Here is an 11,866-nt window from a genome sequence, read left to right on the forward strand (position 1 = left end):
TGAGAAAGCAGAAATGACACAGGGAGGGGATGGGACCACTCACTGAAGCAGAAAGAGTGCTAACGCTAAGGTGACAGTGTAACCTTGACTTGTGGGTTAAGCGCATTAAATTGCTCCGTGTTTACTATGGACCACAAACCTATATGCTGGCAGTTATGACAAGTAGATAAAGCACAAAAGTTCATACTCTTTATCTCCTATAACTTCTTCACACCTCTATGCTCAGAAACTACCAACTTGTTTACATCCAGAACAGACTGGGTGACTCAGGAAGAGATATTGTTGAATACTACTGTGTGTCTCACTAATACTGATCTGTGAATGTAAGACATATTCTGTAATTAATCTTTTAGAAACAGGCAATTAATACGCCAAAGACTAGAATTTATATAGCTTCTGTCAACTTTGTCATCCAGACCAGAGTATAAAAGATAGGGGTTGCAAGGATCTGAGAAGGAAGCAGCCCACTAATCTTCGCTGCAACTCAGCAGTGAGAAAGTTGGCATTAAACTGCTCATCAATCTTAGAGGAGCCGCCTGCACCAGTGTGGTTAGCACCCCATGCATTCCTCCAGAGACAGAAACAACAAAAAAAGCGCGGACCTTGGTTGTCCCGCTAAGGCTAACGGAAGCCTACACGTGGATGTCTGCAAGCATGTTGGTGTCTATGATTGCATCTGGTACAGTCACTGGAGCTGTACAAGCAGATATCCAGGTGGGACTTGAACGAGTTGACTCGACATAGGTGTCTACCGCTATCTAAGAGACCCCAAAATGCCACTTCTAGCTGCTGCTCCAAGAGGGTGTGACTTTTCCTTGGATTTGCCATCCCACTCATGTCTTGGATGCCGTGGGGTGATCACTAGCTCCAGCCTTGGAGTCAGGTAAGATGCTCTCTGCCCAGGCATCTGAAATTTAAATAACACTTATCCTAGTGCTGCCCTGCTCTGTTCTCAGTGGCTGCAAGCCTCAGCCTGCAGGTTGCCTGATATATTCCCTGGTCTCAGCTCATATAAGACAAGCCTCATCTGACTCTTCTCTGGAGTCAGAAGGGATGAGATTTCTCAAGAAAATGCATGATGCTGGGTCCTCAAGCCTTTTTCTCTACAGTCCCATCAACCAGACTCCCCTTTGCCTGCTCTTTTCTGCTCCTAGTCCCATCTTAAAACCAGGGTGGTCATCACTCAGTGCAATAACTAAGGGAGGTACTATGGAGCTGCAGGCTGAGATGTCCACTTTGCAAACTAAGATTTCCATCAGTAGTGAGTCTGCAGTGTCAGATGGTGTCCAGGAAATGTTTTATGAATATTTCTTTCCAGCTCTGTATTCTCCTAAATGTCACCAAATTCCATCATTATTTCAAAATATAACATTGCTTTCTTTCCACTTCTAAAAATTCAGTGAAGTATCCACTGGATTATCTGAAGCAAACCTATCTTCACATGCCTGTCAATAATACTAATATATGAAAAAAATGCAGCAAATGCTTCTTTGCCTCACATCTCTAATGCTCTATCAGTAAAAATTAAAGATAGATTTGTCTGAAATAAGTTACAATTTAGAATGTCTTTTCCTATTCTACATTAAGGGACTCATCTTCAAAGCAATCTGCACAAATCCCATTAACAGCAATAACAGAATTTGTGCGAGTAACTCCCCAAACACCACTTTGAACATTAAGCCCTTTACTTAATTCAATATCAGATAAAAAACGATCTAAGGAAATGCAAAGACTTGATATTCTGGTTTGTATTTCACAATGGACTGGAGATTCACACACAGAGACACATGCACACACATAGATACTGCAGCTTAACAATTGTAAATAGAAACAGAAAAGCTGTTTCTTATTAAAGGAATTAAAAGGGGGGGGGGGGGGGAAGGAAAGAAAAAGCCCCCAAAAAGCAACACCCAAATGCCTGTGCAATAGCAGCTTCATTCCCAGAAGAGAACTAAAACCTTGAAACACATTTCTGAAAATGCTGCATTGGGTTTCAGAGGAATCATGGCAGAAAACAATATCTCCTAACATTGGGTGCATCATTCAGCAGCCTGCAGTTAAATTTCCAGCCTCTTCTCTCTCCTTCCTGTCCTATTGCCTGTCCCATCAAGCACCAGGCATCCTGGGTCCCAGCTCCTTTTAAGTCAAAGGAAAGATGGTCTTTACTAGATATGGACCAGACTCCTCCATCACATGCATCCCAAACTTTGGTCATTGCCGCATCTGTACTTCTTAGTGATGATATTCTTTGAGATCTGTGAGCACAATCTTTTTCCCACTCACATCGTTAACAACAAATATTTGGGGCTGGACCAGTTCCTTTCTGCCCTGCCCTCCCACAGCCCCAGTGTCCTCTTATAGAAATTCAGATTTCACCCAGAAATGCCATGACCAAGGTACCATCCCAACTGCCCTCTTGGGGCACAGTATTCCCAGCCACCTGAAGGAGAGGAAAGGTTTTACATTGGCTTTTGAGGTGCATTGGAGACCCTTGAGGAGTGAGAATGGGGAAAAGGATTCCCAATTTTTCACTGCCATGCTATGTGATGTGCAGAAACATCCTGGTCTGCCTCAGTGGTTAATGTGCTAAGAGAGAACAACAAGACTTTCCCACTGGAAAGAGGTGTATGAATTTATTCCAAGTTCTTGGTGGAAGATATTCTCATTACTCTATTTATTACTTGTAATAACATGGGCTAAAAATGAAGTCAAGCTTCAAGGCATCAGCAGTTGTAGATACTGGACAAGCACAGAACAAAATGAGGGATTTTTTCCCCCAACAAGATGAATACTTCAGGGCTTTCATTCAGCCCAACATGGGTCCTTAGAGGCAGAGCAGTCCTCAGATGGTGTCCAAGTTCCCAGCTCATCTCTCCTTTTGTGCTTGTCTCATATTCAGGACAGAGCATGGAAATGAGGTGCCAAAGGCCCGGCTCTCCAAACCAGGGCATTGAGCGATTGTAGCTGGGGTCCTGCTGTGCTCAAGCCCTCCTTGGCTGGGTAAATACCTGCTGTGGAGGCTGTAAAGTAGAAGGATGCATTGGTAAAATGCAATTAAGGTCAATCACACATCCAGGAGCTCAGCAGAGCTTGCAGGTTTCCTGTGCAAATTCAAGCTTAAAGATTTACCGTTTGGATGTTCGAGTGTCCTTCCAACTATGAACAAAAGTGACCTTCAGAGTCATGATTGCGTTTTGATGTGGTGATCTCCCCAGCACACTATTCCCTACAGAAATGTGTGATTTCACCTTAAACCAGTGGGAACAAGGTTCCTGACTGCTGCAGGGTCTCCAGGTCTCAGTGACAAGTCCATGAAAGTGATAATAACACTTTTGTTCCTGAAAAGGTCGCCTTTTGCTAAGTCTCATCGCGAGAGACTGCAGATTGCCTTGGCAGGGAATATCTCCCGAGTACTCTGTGTGTGCGTGTGTGCATGTGTGGGAGGGAGGTTTAGAGAGACAGGCTGTTCCTTATATACGTCCAGCAGATACACATGGAAAGACGGAGTGGGCTTTCCAACATGTGGGCATATTTCACATCTGAAAGAGCAGCAGCAAACCCCAGACTAAGCACACACCAACAGTAGTTGCTCCATGTTTGACTGACTTATATTAAACAGCTGGAAAAATTTCACAGAAATAGGTGGCTGGTGTCTGCAAGAGGACCAGAGTGATGTCCTTCACTCTTGTCTGAGGGGAAGAAGAGTCATACATAACAGAGCAATATGCACCCAAAAAACCCAGAACTTTAACCTGTTATCTACAATAGGTGCAGTATGATAAAGCTGTTAGGTGTAGAGCTTTTGCATGTGACTAAGAGCCACAGGCACAGTCAGAAAGTGCAAAAGTGAAGCTGATTTGGGGAAAGTAGTTCAAATGGTGCCTATGCAGTCAAATACGAGAAAGCTTCACTTTCTCATATGAGTAAAGTGAAGAGAATTATATCTGTTCATATGTTTTGTGGTGAGTGGAGTCAAGGTCTTGCTTGCTTTCCTTCCTTCCTTCTTTTCTTCTACGACTCTCCTTTTTGCTCTGCGCAGACTTCGCATTTACACAAAAAACTTACATTGATTCTTGTGGAGATTTTTCTAGGTTTACATGTCTTAACAAAAAGGGGGTCTTAAAAGCTCTGTTTGGGTCAGAGAATAAAAGATTGCTGTTAATCCTGGGCTCAGTCAAGAAAGTGGCCAATGTCTTCTTCTCCTGGGAACAAAAGGCAGGTTCCAGACAGCCATCGCCTTGGAAATCCCACCTAGAGCAGGGTTATCAAGAGCCAACAGCTCTTTCAGGAGCTAAGGGCTCTTCCTAGCTCTCTCTTTAGCTAGTGGGAGTTATCCACTGAAGGAGACTGTATTATCATGCCTGGAAGGAATGCATGCTCAAGCATTCCCATCCCATGTCCATCATAGGTATTGCATTCCTTAAAATGGCCGGAGACAGTGTCCAATTGATTCAGAAGCACTTGAGATTCATTGCCGATCAATCCTATCTACTGCTTTTTATGGCTCTCTCCTGACTCACCGACTCACCGATAGGCATGGCTGGGCAAACCCTACTGTTTAGCCCTTGCAGCTTTGGATCTGACCTTCTTCAGCCAGCCTGGATGTGAGTCAGCAGGCCACTGAGTTGCATGGGCGCACAAGCTGGGAACTGTGTTTCAAAGCTTTATTTCCAGAGATGACTTACCCAGAGACACATGCACAAGGACGGCAGCACTAGGTATCGCAGGGAAGTTGACTGTAGTACCATCGTTTGCTGTAAGCTCCAGACCATGTGCTCTGCCTCCCCAGCTAAGGTCTCACGGTGGAAATTATCATCACAGTTGCTTACTTGAAATCTAATCCATCTTAACTGTGAATTTTCCGCTTTTACTTTTATTAATTGCTGCATTAATCACTAGTCATATTGAGCTTTTCAAAATGTAATGGCCGTTCGAAGGCAACATCAGCTCAGTGGTTTTGCCTGGGAATATTACGCTTCATCATCCAAATGACATCACTTTTTTTTTAATATGCTGTAGAAGTGCTGGGGAATCGCTTGTTGCTGGAGGACTTATTTTGACACCCATCCGAAGGTCAGATTAAACAAATGCCAAATAGGAATAAGATTTGTCTAAGTGGTCCTGCCTTGTGCAGGGGAAACAGTCAAGCTGATACCTCAAGGTGTCCTGCAGCACTATTTTTCTCTGATTTTAAGATTTTATGACTTATTAGAGAAGACAGTGTAATTACAGCTTTGGCTGAGATGCAGTTATAAAATCAACTTATGGTGATTGACTACAGACACTATAGCAAGAGGTGGATCATTCTTAAGTAAATACTGTAGCAGTAGAGGGACTTTGAAAATCATTAAATTTCACTGAAAGGCATGAATCTTAAAATTAAAAAAGCAGTAGCAATGCTAACAAAAGTAGCAGTAACAGCAACAATATGGTTATTAAAAACAATAATTATTTGTCTTGAAAGTCTGTCTAAAAACCCTAGGAATGAAATATAAAGATGGTGTTTTCCTCGGAGATATGAAAATCCAACTTTATTTTTGTAGGTGTTTTTTAATGGGGTAGTTGACTACCTGTTGGTGTTCATACTGATGCTCACATGAGTGCTTGTGTCCACAAATCAGATGAAGTAACTAGAAACCTTTCCCAAATTAATTGTGCATAAAAAGCTGCAATACTAAAAATGGAGGCGTCTTCAAAGTCTTGGCCTGTGATGTCAGAAGCAGGGCTGGTAGATGTTTTTTTTCCGTGAGGAAATGATATATGGCAACTGTGTTTCATGTGTTGGTCATTAATTTCAAGGAGCTCTGTTGGAATATCTTGCCAGCATTTCACTAAAATCACTTTGCATTACATTCTTCAAGAATTAGCTCTTTGCAGAGCTCTGAGCATGTCTTCCCTGAGGTGGGGCAGAAATTTAAAAACCAGTGTCTGACCTTTGCATTACTTTTAAATGAGTATGTAATAAGCTGCAGGGAGATACATGGATTTATTTTCACCTCTGGATTCTGAAGAATATCATAAAACATTCAAGCTTTTGCTCTTTTAGTTTTATGTCACCATCAGACTTAGCTCAGAATTATTTCCTTGTGTAAATCTTTCCCATTCTCTGCATCACCTTTCAGTGAGGACTTCTGTGGTCTAGCAAGCCGTATGTCAACACACATCACTATCCATTGGTCTGATGCTTTGTTTTTAAGGCTGTTTGCACAGGTCACTTCTCTGACTATCTGCACTTTTGTCCTTCCCAAAGTATGGGCCATGGTTACAGTGTCATAATGAGTAACACGGAAGGATTTCCATCCCAAGACTTTGTTGACATTGTAAAAAAAAAAAAAATATCTTTCCAGTGGTATGATCCTTTTGTAAATCACTTGCTTGCCCATGGTTGTATTTTTGCCTGCTAAAGAGCAGCCAGTCTTGATGAACTAAGAGAAACGGCGGATCAAAGAAGAAGCAATTTGTTTCTCCCCTTTTGCTGTCTCCACAAGAGACATCTGAACGGGATTGAGAGAGCAAAAAGAGGGCCATCCAAGTTCATTAGCTAATTCTGTAGACTGTGTGCTCACGCTCTCCCATGTACATGTCAATGGATGCAATACTGCTGTCTTGGGGTGTGCAATACCCCACTTTCACTGGGGCAGAGGGGATGGGTGATGAGACTCCATGGCAAATGCCTGGTAGCCAAGCTAGCCCAACAAAGAGAGACTTTCTGGGCAGGACTCAGGATGCCATTGAGAGGTCTGAAGGGTGAGATGACTCACTTGCAAAGCTGGAACTTATGCTCCTCAACACAGCCTGTAACTGCAGAGAAAATGTTTTTTGAAATATGTAAGAAATATGAGGTTTTCTTCTGCAAAGCATGACACTATTTCTGCAGCCCACCTTTTGGACTCACAAATGGCTCCTTTCCACCACTGCAGGGTGGCTCCCCCCATGTTCAATGGCTGCTGTGCACCTTGGGAAGTTTTATTTTCCATGTGTCTGCTCCATGTGCTGTGGCCCTGCTTTAAGTCTTGTCCTTCTACCATCAGATCCTCTCTCACTGTATCCTTCCTTGCCTGTTGTTCATTGCATTACCTTTATTCCCGTCTTTCACCCTGCTCCCTGTCAGTCTCCTAAAAGGCCCTCGGATGCTCTTGTGTCTCCTCAACTACCCACCACCTTCCTTGTTTCGTGTTCTGCCGTACTGCTTCTGGGAAGAATTTGCAGCCACCCAAACCCTGCAGCTTGGCATCTCTGGAGGGCTGAGCCAGGGAGGCTGTGTTACACCTCCCTGGAGATTCGGGGGCTCATGAGGGCAAGACTGTAGTCCAGGCAGCTTGGGCACATTCATCAGGGCGGGAGTGTGAAGCATGCAGACCACACAGATGTGGAGACACACCTCTGCTTGGACAGGGACCTGCACTGCCTGGAAGTCATACTGTTGGGTGTCCATCACGCTCTGAGGGATGCAACCAAAGCAGATGTCTATCTATGCCCATCCACGCAGACTGGCTCATGTTCACCCTCTCTCTGTATTAACTTAAATGAAAAGTTCACCTTTCCTGGACGTCCTCCAAAAGCACTGAAGAAAGGCAGTTCCCTAGGGAAATTTGATTTGGCCAACCTAACGCTTACCACAGGTGCTTCCCTCTAGGGACAAAAAGGGAGTCTCCAAAGATGCCTCTCTAAGCGTCTACCACCACAAGGGACAAATCCAGACTGGTCTGTCCTAGAAGATGCGTGAGGTCACTCAAGATGGAGGTAAACCGGCATTAGCAGTGAAGCCAAGCAAATGCCTTTCTCACCCTACCTCCTCAGGGAGGAACCCAATACATCAAAACACAACCCTCACTGCCCAGACAAACAAAAAAGTACGCTGGAGAGAGATATGATTTATTGTCACTTTATTAACAACGTGGCTTACAACTGTTTCAAGTAAAAAGGGGATTTATTTAATTTTGAATAAAAATTAAAATATAACTCTGAATATAGATTTTCACTTATTTACATGAAAACATATATACAGAATAGAATCTTACAGCAAACTAACAACATGCCCTTTGCCCTGTGAACTTTAAAAAGTAAAAACACCAGCATTGGTTAATTTATATGCATATATATATACACACATATATATACACATATATATATATATACACACACATACATATTTGTAACACACCAAAGGGATTATATACACAAAGTTTGAATCAAATCTTCAGTACAAACTGGAATGCAAAACAATTCAGAGGTTTCCAACGTGCATCACCACGAATGGACCATAACTGCTGGTTGTGGAGCTCGTTTCTGTTGTTCCGCAGGAGACAGGAGGGTTTAAGTGCTTGCCTTGTCCTACCATGGTACATGAGAAGACTCAACTCCCTTCAAAGCCTCCACTTGAGACTTTCACCTCTGTTGGACCATACTGCAGCAAATGCCTGGCTGTACTCGACATCCCTGCCTGTGTACTTGAAAGTGTCACGATATCATTCCTCAGGTGAGGATTTTCTAGCAGACAGGTCCCTGAAGGCGAAAGCTGCTGGAATAACTGTGTGTCAGCACATCCTGACCAGGTATGGCAGAACAGGGACTGGGAAATTTAATGCATACATTTATAAGCAGATATAAGGTCCATAATCTCCAGTGAGACTGGAGCAGCAACAAGCAGGTGGGGTGACTTGGGAATGATCATTTTAGTCCTGTCACATCGTAACACAGAGCAGAGTGTTTTGTAGACCCACAACCTGAACTCAGGGCATTGTCACCTTTTTCTATGTGAGAGAGATCAAGTTTTAGCCCCTGACATTTCCTATGGAGGTCTGAAAGGTGCAAGAGGAGGTTCTTCAGCCCCCTAAAACCAAGAAGATGTACAGGAGTCGGGTACAAGGAAGAAAGACTGATTTTCCCTACTATCCAGCCAAGGAACCTAGAGCCACCTGAGCCAAATCTCTGTAACTCCACAGGGAAAACAAAATACAAACCTTTCAGCATTGTAGCTCTGAGTGTATTGCCAGCTTCTTTCCTTCTTCTCACCTGACCCATGTTGGGGCTCAAAGCATCTTTGCTGTGAAAAAGACTCAGAGAAACCTTCAGGAATGATGCTCATAGCTGTGCTTCCCTGTTGTGAGAGGTCCCCCTCAACAAAGACATCTCAAGCCAGGAACTCCAACCTCTCTCCTCCACTGAAACCCTCCCTCTCCTCTCCCACATCCTTGGCAGTCATCAAGACCAGGAATATCTGTGGGTAGGTAGCCACACGGCAATTGACCTGCTGTATTGGGCTACTTGGGCTACGCGACCTATCCAGCAAGAGCACCACTGGAAACGTTGGTCCCTCCAGAGTGAGCAGTGAGGAACATCTGCCCAGACGACTCCTTCAACAAGGTGTTGAAGCAAGATCTCCTTGTCTCACTTGACCTAACTGCTTGTCAACAAAACGCCCCCATGCTCATCTATAGTGTGATGATAGATAAAAAAAGTATTTTGCTGCTATGCTGTGCCACAGGCCATTACAGAGCCTGGAGTTTTAAATCAGGAACATGAAATATTTTCAAGGTAAGAATTAACATGAAAGTCTAAAACAAGAGAAAGGCCATGAGTATTTAAAAATATGACCCATGTTGTTTTTGTGCAGTTCACATGACTTCTGCAAGAGAATTCCACGGCATGGCACCAAACCATTGCAAAACCACTCTTCTGCAGGACAGCTGACATTTAAAGGACTACTGGGCTGTAAAACTCTCATCTTTGATGACTGGCTCATATTCTAAATGCAGCCATTAAGATAATTTGCACTTCTTGCTGGAGTATTGTACCAAAGAATAAATGAGAATATTAAATGCTTCTGCTCCTTTATTGGGAGTTCATGAGCACCTAAGGACACAAGCACTCTCTTGTTAAGTCTGGCAGATTTCAGCTGGATTTCTGCCTGCTAGAAGAAGGAGGTGTTTAAATTATATGTTAATTAACTGCACACTTTTTGACTTCCAAGTGAAAAATTTGGTGAAGACCTGGTCCCACAACCCACACATCTGTGAGGGCCCTTCCCTTAACCTCAGTCACTTCTTGATCAAATCCTGAGTAACAGATTCCCTTAGTTCTGGGTCAGCTGATGTGATGAAGAGTATTACTGAGGGGAAAATATACATGCACCCACATTTTGAAAGACTTTTTCCACAAATATACTGTATAAAACTTCTCCAAAACTCACATGATTGGGGGGAGGGGGGGGGGGGGGGGGGGGGGGGGAGGTATTTGTTGAGTGTATCCGAGTTAAAAAATCTACAGCCACAAGAAAAAAAAATAAAATCCTAATGCTTAAGATGTTGCTGATTACAGAAAATACTTCCTGGAGCAGGGAATCAGCTTTGTAATACCAAGCAATGGAAAATACAGCGTGACATATCTTAGCACCAAAATGGAGCCCTTGAGACTATATTTATCCACATGTGATAAAGCTGGCTTTAACGGTGTTCAGTTGCAGTATGTTCTTCTCTTTTGGCACTTGAATTTGGAAATGGAAGGAACAGTCTCCATTCATCGTTTTCCAGACACACTGCACCAGAAAATCAAAAAGTATTTGAAGTGCCCTGATGGTACTGAGCTTCTAAAACATTGAGATGACACTGCAGCTCTGCCAAATTCAATTTTGTGCCCTGAAAAGACCAAGGCGAGCTTTTCAGGTGACCAAATGTTGATTATGGCAGCCCAACAATGTCTGGTTTGCCTTCAAAGAGCTGAGATGGTGTTTGCTCCACACCACACGACTGGGGACTGCAAAAGGTTGAAGGTTAAAGCCAAGGAATGGTGACTTTCCAGTTTAAGGTGAATTAGCTGTTTACCCAGAGTGAAATATTAATGGGCTTTAGGTGCCTAATTGGAAACTTTGTAAACCCTAGCAGACATTCAAATACCTCTGACAGTATGGGTCAGGCCATCTCACCTAGGACATGGATCTGCTAGATACATCACTAAGGACAGGGTGTGTAACCATTTGCCCCAATTTCAGTGGTTACTAAGGGCACACAGCATTTCTAGGAGGTTTTCTGCACCCTGCAGGACCAAACTATCAAGGGCTATTGCATATGGTTAACATGGTGGAGCTGGAGCTGCTGGAATCCTTGTCAGAGCTGAGAGGCCATCACACACCTGAGAGGTAGAAAAAGCCAGGGTTTGGTCATCCTGGCATTGAGAAATAAATGGGAATGTGGATGTGAGCTGTGTTTTTGAGCTGGAAAGGGAAGAGCTCTGAAACCAAAGAGAGCATTTTTCTTCAAGGTGGGAGAGGAGCATCCATGACAGGCAGGATGAAGGCAGGACAAGCAGCCAGGGAATCATGGACGTTCCCCATAGCTGATGCTTTAATCCAACATCAGAGACTGGTGCTTTGGGCCTGCAGACTGGGAACTGGCTGATTCTGTCAAGGTAAGTGCTGAGGGGGTTGGGAAGGGAGCAGGGACCTGCCCATGGATCTGTTCAACCTGACCGAGTGCAGGCTCAAAAGAAGGCAGAGCAGATGAAGATGGGCAGGTACCACACACTCCGCAAACCCCTACTTTTGCTCCAGAAATGCTCATCCTTGGTCCTACGCCTGAAGACAGGCCAATAACACGTGCCTGCACACCCTTCTTGTGGGAGCAAAGCAGTCTGTGTGAATGTGCTGAAGTTCAGTATCCAACAGCCCAAAAGCAACAGCAGGGTTGCTCCTCAGCCCTTGGTAATGGTCTTGGATAATTATGAGTTTAGCACTTTACAGTGGTGGCCTTTTGTAGCTGATAACACAGTAAACTTCAGGCTTGGATACCAAATTCTGAACTGGGGAGGCGGAGGGAGAAGATGTGGCCTCACCAGTGTCATCGGTGTATATGTGAAGTTGCACCAGCTC

The sequence above is a fragment of the Accipiter gentilis genome, chromosome 11 (genome assembly GCF_929443795.1).
Source record: "Accipiter gentilis chromosome 11, bAccGen1.1, whole genome shotgun sequence".
NCBI lineage: Eukaryota > Metazoa > Chordata > Aves > Accipitriformes > Accipitridae > Astur > Astur gentilis.